The sequence below is a fragment of the Lynx rufus genome, unplaced genomic scaffold (assembly GCF_022079265.1).
Source record: "Lynx rufus isolate CCGP_SWC_20201006 ecotype Redwood Valley unplaced genomic scaffold, mLynRuf1.p SCAF_10, whole genome shotgun sequence".
In the NCBI taxonomy this organism is placed as follows: Eukaryota; Metazoa; Chordata; class Mammalia; order Carnivora; family Felidae; genus Lynx; species Lynx rufus.
Window position 1 is genome coordinate 39,430,691 of NW_025814824.1, and position 9,176 is coordinate 39,439,866.

Genomic DNA, 9,176 nt, shown 5'->3' on the forward strand with positions numbered 1-9,176 from the left:
AATAAGGGACCCGGGGGGTGCGGGGAGAGATGGGGTGGGAAGAGTCACTATCACAGACACGGTCAAGCTTTGATGGCTTGCCGGGACCATGTGATATCTTTATTTTTCTATTTATGGCTTCCTCTGCTCTCTAAAATCTGTGCTTCCCCATTTCCTGAGGTATAAACTCTAAATTTAAGTAGATAGTCAAAACTGCCCTAAGAAAGCAATAAAATACCTGTATATATGGAGTCTAAAACTTGCAGGATATCTCCCCACGCACTGTCCCCACGTACCTCATGTAGCAACTAGAGAACCCACTGGATAACTCAGTCTACCCGGGACACTGCTACATTCCACAGCTTTGGATCCCTTTCGACCATCCCCTAACATGGCCTTCTCCTGTTCCCTCCATGGCAAAACATTATCTCGTCTTAAAGCTCAACTCACCCCAACTCCTTCTGGAAGCTTCCCTCAGGCCAGATGTCTCTACTTTACCCGTTTATCGCCCAAACTGAATTGGCCCGGGAGAATTTATTGCCCTCTGCACTTTGTTGAGGCCTCTGTTTTTTTTGTTTGTTTGTTTTTTGTTTTTAAATTTTTTTTAATGTTTATTTATTTTTGAGACAGAGAGAGACAGAGCATGAGCGGGGGGGGGGGGGGCAGAGAGAGAGGGAGACACAGAATCCCAAGCAGGCTCCAGGCTCTGAGCTGTCAGCACAGAGCCCGACGCGGGGCTCGAACTCACGGACCGCGAGATCATGACCTGAGCTGAAGTCGGACGTTTAACCGACTGAGCCACCCAGGCGCCCCGAGGCCTACTGTTTTAATAACATTGTAGTGCTGTTTATTCATTTTGCTTAATCATGTCCATGAGCCAAGTACTGTAACTTATATATGAAGTTCCAGAATCTTGCAAGTACCTGAAATATGGTGGACAGTCAAGACTGAATGCATGGATACATTGCAATGATGATCTCAATCGAAATCAAGTAAATAAAATCAGATTTCAGCTTATTGAAAAATCTACTGATACAATTCTCTTGTAAATCAAAAGGGAACTGATGCTCCGTACAAAAATAAAACTTGCATTCTCTTTCTTGCTTGCCCTTTTTCCAGTAGTTTCCTCCAAAAGCCTACAATTCCTGTGACGTTGAGGGTCTTGCTTTATGACCAACCTTCACTAGCCACCACGTTAGGCTTTTGAATGGCTAAATCCCTGATTCGTTACGTCTACTATGGGAACATACCTGAGCAAGAATTTTGGACAGATTTTCAGATTCCCGTCACCTTCTAACCTCTCAGATCACCAAAATTTAATGAGTGCTCATAGGTGTGGATGCTTTTCTAAGCACGTCCCATGTATTAACGCACCTAAACATACAGAGGCCGACACAAGGTCCAAGTCTACTAGAGGGTATTGAACGCACCGAAGAGAGAGGAGTGACGTTGACAGGGTGACAGCCACATATCCAGGAATTTCAGCTCGGGGCCGCTAAAGATTCACCCGCAATAGTAAGATTATCCAAATCACTTACTTAATGTGTTTATCATTTATAAACAAATATCATTTATTGTATACATTTGAAAATTCCATTAAAAAAGTATTTTTTTTTTAATTTAAAGAACCCACTTAGGGGTGCCTGGGTGGCCCAGTTGGTTAAGTGTCAGACTTCGGCTCAGGTCACGGTCTCAAGGTTCGTGGGTTCGAGCCCCACATAGGGCTCTGTGCTGACAGCCTGAGCCTGGAGCCTGATTTGTATTCTGGGTCTCCCTCTATCTCTGCCCCTCCCCTTGCTCACACGCGGTCTCTCTCCATCTCAAAAGTAAATAAAAACATTTAAAAAATAAAATAAAAAAGAACCCACTTAAACCATCGTTATAACAACAATGCAATTAATAATAGTAACTCTGGCCACTCTCTGGAAGGTTGGTGCCCTACCCTCATGGTCCGCCTCTGCACCTTCTGTTTCTCTTACAGAAATCTTCACAATGTGTAGTTGTTTTGTTTACTTGTTTTTAGGCCATTCCTTCTCCCACCTCCAAATGAGCTTTACTTTCTGGAAGAGAAACAGCTCTGTCTAATACCCTACTGAATCCTCAGCACAATGTTTGTGCAGAGCGAGAGCCAAATATTTGTCAAGGATGGATGGAAAGAAGGGAGGGAGGGAGGGAGGAGGAGAGAAGGAAAGGGACGAAAACCATGCCGGCACCAGAGGAGACACTTGGCTCGTATTATCTCATTTAACGCTACCCACCCCAAGAGAAAGGGGCCGTCAGACAAGATAAATCCGGGGCACCTGCGTGGCTTAGTCAGTTAAGGGTCCCACTTCGGCTTAGGTCATGATCTCATGGTTCATGAGTTCAAGTCCCGGGTCAGAGTCTGTGCTGACAGCTCAGAGCCTGGAGCCTGCTTCGGATTCCGTGTCTCCCCTCCCTCTGCCCCTCTCCTGCTCATGCTCTGTTTCGCTCTCAAAAATCAAATATTAAAAAAAAAATTAATTAAAAAAATAAAAAAGAAATCCATGCCTCACTCTAGGTAAGTAGCTGAGACGTAGGTGAGCCAGGATTTGGAAATGACCTGGATCTCCTTGGCGTGGCTGAGAACACAATGCACGCACACCGGCACACCTGGGTGGCATAAGGACTACTTTGGCTCCCAAAGGCTGGGAGGCCAATCACAACCCAACAAAATGCTAATGCGAAAGCAGGCTTGGCACATTCAAATAAGACTTACGTTTGCCCATCTATGACTGATACTATTGAATGAGCTCGCTTGGAAAATACATCTAATGGCTGGCCCTCCCTGATAGGCCAGGTCGGCTAGCACATCCGAACAAATCCTCCTGATCAATATTGAGTAAACCACTGCCTGAAATAGACACTGAATATAGAATTTACTTCATTTTGAAGAGTTTTCGAAGGTTTAGTAGCTTAAACGTCTTACAGTGGAAGCTCTTTCTAAAAGTTCTCGTGAACGTTGGAGATACTTTCGGATGCGGAATGAATGTATTCTCTTCCCTGCCTTTGTCCTTGTTGGTTTCAGTTGCTCTGTCTTGGGTGTAACCAGCGAGGTAGCTCCCCACCACCCCCCACCCCCCGCCGCCTTGGAACACTCACCATTCTGACCTCCCGGTGTGTGAGCTTACTGGTCAAGAGATGTTCTCGTGTGCTGCTCATTCCTTCCATCTTCCACTGACAAAGGGTCCCCTCACACTTGCTAGAAATGCATCTCCTTGTAACTTCAAACCCTTCATCCGCGTTGTGCTCATTTGAACCTAAAAAAAAATCCTAGTCACGTCACTCTTTCTTGTGCCAGAATTTGAATACTTTGACAGTGGGGGGTGGCTCAGTCCTTCTCGATAATCTTCCTAGGTCAGATATTAAATGTCAAGAACCTCCGCTTTCCTCGATCCTTAGTGTGCCTATGCTAAGTGTCACAGTAGCTCTTTAGAGTAAAATGCAATTTTCTAAAGCTGTAAGGATGTCGCAGATACCTCTTTGCAGTGAGAGTGGAAACTTGGTCAACCATCAGTGTGCAGGTTTGACAGGCGTGTGGAATTTCAAAAAGAGCAACTTAGACGACACAGGTGTCATGAAAGACAAAATGTCTCACTTTGTGTGAGGCTTTCTATTTGGGCTAATTGATCAGTTGCAAGAAATGGAAAAACCACCCTGGAAGGTTTCTTAGACTTGTCCTGAAAAGACTATTTTTTAATATCTTAATTATTCTCTGACGATGTTGCTCCAGAAAGGAACCTAAGTGGTGATCCCTTCTTCCTTCCTCTTTCTCCTCTTTCCCCTCCTCCTCCTCCTCCTCCTCCTCCTCCTTCTTTTACATTGGAAGGCTAGAAATCTACTGTTTGGGCAAGATGACCATACTACGTTAGACCATGCTTGTTGGAATTAGGAATATACCAAATTTAAAGTACACAAAATGCATGATTTAATGCATCACAGATTAAACATCATGTTTAATTATCATCCAGCTTCCATGACCGTTTGGGATGCATCTGGGGAGAATGGGAATAGGCTGGGTCTCCAACAGGGATTCTCAACTGATTACACAGTGGATTCCCCTGAGGAGCTTTTAACAGTGGCCAGGCCCATGCCCCCACGAGATTTTAAGGTGCAGAGAATCACTGGCATAGAAAGAAAAGGGTGACCTGTGGAAGTTGGGGGCATTAGGGGACTTGGGAGCCCCTCAGAGATGGAGTCACCAGCCTCGGCAGTGCGCTGCTAATTCTGCCCCGTCACCCCATTACCAAAGAGGCTTGGTCCACTGAGCCTCTGGTCACCTCACCTGAATGAAACCTTTGTGGCCACAGGTGATCACAGGTGATACATGTCATTTCGAATGGACTCCAAGCAGGACAACATTATTGCCTCTCCTTGTCTCTTCCTCGTCCTTCTTTGGCACCCAGATTCCTTCAGGGGCACCTTAGGACACAACACCAGTAGGCAGATAACGGCAGCTGTGGCTCCCCCCATTGGAGGCCTCCTTAACATTCGTCCCTCCCTGGGACTGGTCTGAAATCCACAGAGAGCAGCCAATAATAATGATCTCACTGATGATACAGAAAGTGTCTTCCAGGTAGCACCAAGCTAGAAGCTTGACATCATTTCTAAAAAAGATGTTATCTTCACTCTGTAGATGGGGATATTGAAGCTCAAAGCGATGAGGCCAAATTGACCCAACACGTGTAGCTGGGACCCAAATCTATCTGGCTCTCTGGCAGCTGTGTCTTTCTCGACCCATACTGCCTGCCTCTAAATCTTGCCCCCTGGAGAGTTTCTTTCCCCCATGATGAAATTAAACGAAGTCCAACCCGTGAGAAAACACCTCTGGGAAAAGGGGAGGAAGGGCAGAGAGAACAGTGACTCATCAGCCATTCCTACTTGAGTGTGTACGAGTTTGGTAACCCCCTATCACTGACAGTGACAAGGGGAAGGAAAAGGGGTAGGACAGAGGGAGGGATCGGCTGGGACGCTTGTGAGAACCACAAGCTCTGTGGCACCAGGAGGGCAGGGGAGCGGGAAGAGGAGAGGGGGTGTCCCAAGAGGTCACATCAGGCCGAGGTACGTTAACACGTATAAACTTTACTTTGTTTTCTCCCCCTTAGGACCTGCTCCTTCTTTTGCTCCTGCCAAGCAAAACTCATTTAACTCTTATCAGATTTAACCAAATCATGGGAAGGCCAGTAAGTAAGAGGCAGCAAACTGATTTCTGGTTTCACAGTAAGGACGTCAGAAACCTAGTCAGGGTGCTGGTGAGGAACAATGGGCAGGGGGAAGTGGGAAAGTGTCCTTTGGGGCCAAAGGTGTTTTAAGTAAGGGGGAAAAAAAATGAACAGAAGTTAAATTTTACTCTGTGCTGGCCTGGGTTCCACTCTTTGTGACCCCGGCTGGAGAAAAGGCCTCTGTCCCATGGCAGCGAGGGGTACGGCCAACCTCTGTGGTTCGAGTTAAGCCCAAAAGTGAAAAGCATGACTTTTGGTTTGAGCACGCGGTGTTTCTTCCTGAGATTGGGTTAGGTCCTTCCCTGCCCTCCTCCTCTTCTCCAAGCAAGGGAAGGCTTGTGCTTGGACCAACAGAGGGCCCCCCCCTGGAGACCGGATCCATACACGGATTCTCAGGCTCCTCCTTCGGCATAATCAAAAGCCAACTGCAGGAAGCCAGTGGTCAGACGGACTTTCCCACAATACCCAGTTAGCACAACGTCAGGTCAGAAGGGTTCTCTGGAAGCCAATACAAACAGAGCCAGGCACATTTTCCCGGGGGGCCTGACATCCGGACTGGTTTCTCAGCCTGGCTGCTGCCCACACGTCCATGCTCGAGAGCCAAACCCTGGGGTTGGTTTTCAAATCGTTTTCAAGGTAATGACAAGCGTGTTCCCTCAGCAGGGACTCAGAGTGAGGGTGATCTGGGGAATCAGGGAAGGGGAAATCCTTCCATGACACCTGCCAGTTCCCTACTCCTGTTAGGTGCAAAGAGAGAAAAAAAAAAATAATCTGTGAGGTGGAAAATGCCGGAGGAAGGCTCACCGGAGGAAAAAAGGCTAGAATACGGTGCTAATCAGGCAAGAGTCTGAGATTTTTAAGAAACCGAAGTTCACTTCTCACGCACTTTGAAATTCCACCTGACAAGCTCTTCAGGGGCCCTGAGTGTGGCCTCAGTGCATAGGGCGGCTCATAAATTCGGCTACAGACAGACAGGGGCAAGGTAATCCCAACTGGCCACAATGGCTAGCCCCCTTTCTGGTGCGTTCCGCGTCTATTATGCACCGTGATGGGTGGTGTTCAAGCATGATCTCATTTAATCCTGCACAACAACCATTTAAGGTAGGACTCATTGCTCCCGTTTTACAGAGGAGGACAGTGAGGCCTCGAGAGTGTTAGTAATTCACCCACAAACTTTGACTCTCTGCCGGGTGCTTGTCATACCTTGCCTCATTTAGTTCAATTAAGTAGAGTTGCTGTCAGGTGCTCGTCAGCTAGGAAATGCTGGAAACGCCTGAGGAGCCCCGTGCCAAGGAAGGAGAAAGACTGCAGAAGGAAGGGGCCAGCCGGTTTTGCTTCCTCTTCTGTCCCCCGTGCGAATCAGGATGCTGGCACACGGTTGTTGCCAATAAAGGTTTTTGTTTTGCTTTGTTTTGTTTTGCTTTGTTTTGTCTTGTTTCTGAGAAAAATGAAAATGGGCATCTTGGCCGTAGCTTCAAGGCGACTTTTCTTCCAGACCTGGAAACCGAGAAGCCTGAAAAACTCAGGTCCGAGGATGGAAAGCTTATGTAATGTCATTAATTAAACATAATGAACTCCAGGAGATTAACAAATGTTTCTTAAGTAAGTGGATGAATGAATGAATGACTTCTCTCTCAAAGGTGCTTCAGAGCAAGGCCGAGCTACATTCTTATGCTCCCTCCTGCCAGAGTTCTCTACGTATCTCCAGATCTCCGCGCCTCTGCTGACAACCTTTAGGCTCAGAAGAATCAGGACTGAAGACATGTGAAATTAGGCACTCAGTACTTCCTTGTTTAAATCATGGTAATGACTTTTTTAAACATCCCACGATATATTGCATCCCCTTACCTGTATTTCTTCTAGTAAACCGACAAAATTTAATCCAAGAAAGTCTCTGTGACTCTCTCTTTTGCAGGAAAGACAGTCCTACAGACATAGCTTCTTTAAAAATAAGGGGCGTGTAATTTTGCACATTCAGGACTCCTCTCCTCGTGGAAGATGGAGAACGTGGAAGATGGAAGATGTGGAAAGTGGATGCATGTTCCATAATGGCAAAGCCTCAGCACTGCAAGGTCCGTCCAGACTTCCAGACGTGCCTTTTGCCATGTTGCAGGTAGGCTGCTGTCTAGCACGGCCATGATTCATTTAGTCCGAAGAAGGAAGCCGTTTCGAGCCTGAACCCCCACCTGGTTATGCCTCCCCGTCGACTTCCGTACCAGCCCTCAGCAATATGCGTTGGCTAATTGCATTGGCTTGTGCAGGGCCATGCGCCGCCATCAATGGAAGCCTTTGTTTCATAGCTGGGCACCTGCACGGCAGGCTCAAACAATGAGGCCATCCCAAGAACCCCTCCTTTCTCCTCAGGGCACCCACGGTGAAAGAAAACTTGTCGAGGCCTGGAAGCCCACTTGCATCATCATTAGACTGCTTGGCCAACGGTGAAGCACCAACCTCTCCAGGTGAACACACGGAGATACTTTCAAATCTCAGGTAGCTGCAAAGCCACGGGCCAGGGCCGCGTTAGCGTCAGATGCGCGCTCCCCTAGCCTCCGAGTGAATATTAAAGTGTAAAGGATGAAAAGCCCTCCCAGGTGCCACAATTCTGGGAGCTTTGGTTTTCACAAGGGCACAAACACCCTTAAGGCCATCCTCGGATTTCTGAGATCATGATGAGTGAGCCCTGGTAACCCCCCCGGACCAGATTAAAATCCGGTCCACAAAATGCCGAACTGCACACTTGTAGAAAGCCTTCTTCCAGGAGGCGTTAGTACCTTTATGACAATAAATATGTTTTCATTTAAAAGTGTTTTACTCTTCTTTAATACCTTGTATTTATCTGTTGGTTTATTTGGATGTGAAGACACAACAAAAAGGTAATGATCATTTTTTTCTTAATGTGTATTTATTTTTGAGAGAGAGAGAGAGAGAGAGAGAGAGTGCAAGCAGGGGAGGGGCAGAGAGAGAGGGAGGCAGAGGATCTGAGGCAGACTTCATGCTGACAGCAGACAGCCCGATGCGGGGCTCAAACTCACCAACCGAACCATGAGATCATGACCTGAGCCTAAGTCGGACGCTTAACTGGCTGAGCCCCCCAGGCGCCCCCCAGTGATCATGGTTTCTGTAGTCAGGCACGCCTGGGTTTCAATCTTGGGTCCACCACATCAACGATGTGTGAATTTAGAGTAAATTGCTCAATCTCTGAATCTCTCTTTTTTCATCTGCAAAATGGGGATAATTATAGCCAAAATATCATTGAGGATTAAATACCGTATGTAAAATATTTAGCACAGACCCCGACCCTCACTCAGTAACAAAGCCTTGATAGATGGTATAGCTACTATCTTGTTTTATTATAAGCCCAATGATAAGTTAAAAAAGAATGTAATGGTAGACTAACTGATGGAGTATTGAGTTTTGGATGTCTACCTTTCCCAAAACTTAACGAGGTTTGTGCTTTTGAAATTGAAATTGATGACCAAACTATTCGGCCACACACAAATCCCAGAAAACGGAGAAGGTCAATGGTTGCTTTAATCTCTAATTCTGTCTAGGGTTCAGGGAATTCTAAAGTCTTCAAGTTCTGGACTACTCAAAAAAAAAAAAAAAAGATAACCAAATGATTTCATTGGGCCAAATTGTTAAGCAATTAGGGTCTGCTGGTTGGATGCCATTTAAACCTACTATTTCCCACCATTTGTTGGAATAAGTCACCTCATCTCTCGGTGCCGGCGTTTTCTCATCAATAAAACAAGAACGTTACTAGTACTTCCCTTTAGTGAGCCTTCGGAGAATTAAATAAATATAATAGAAGTCTAATACTTAGCCCAGCGCCTGAGTCAGGAATCATTCAATAAATGTGCTCTGTCCACTCTTATAGGACTGCCCACAAAGCGTTCTCCCTCTTATTTGAAATTTTCCCTGCACTTGATATCCTCTGTTAGGTCGCTTTGCCACTAT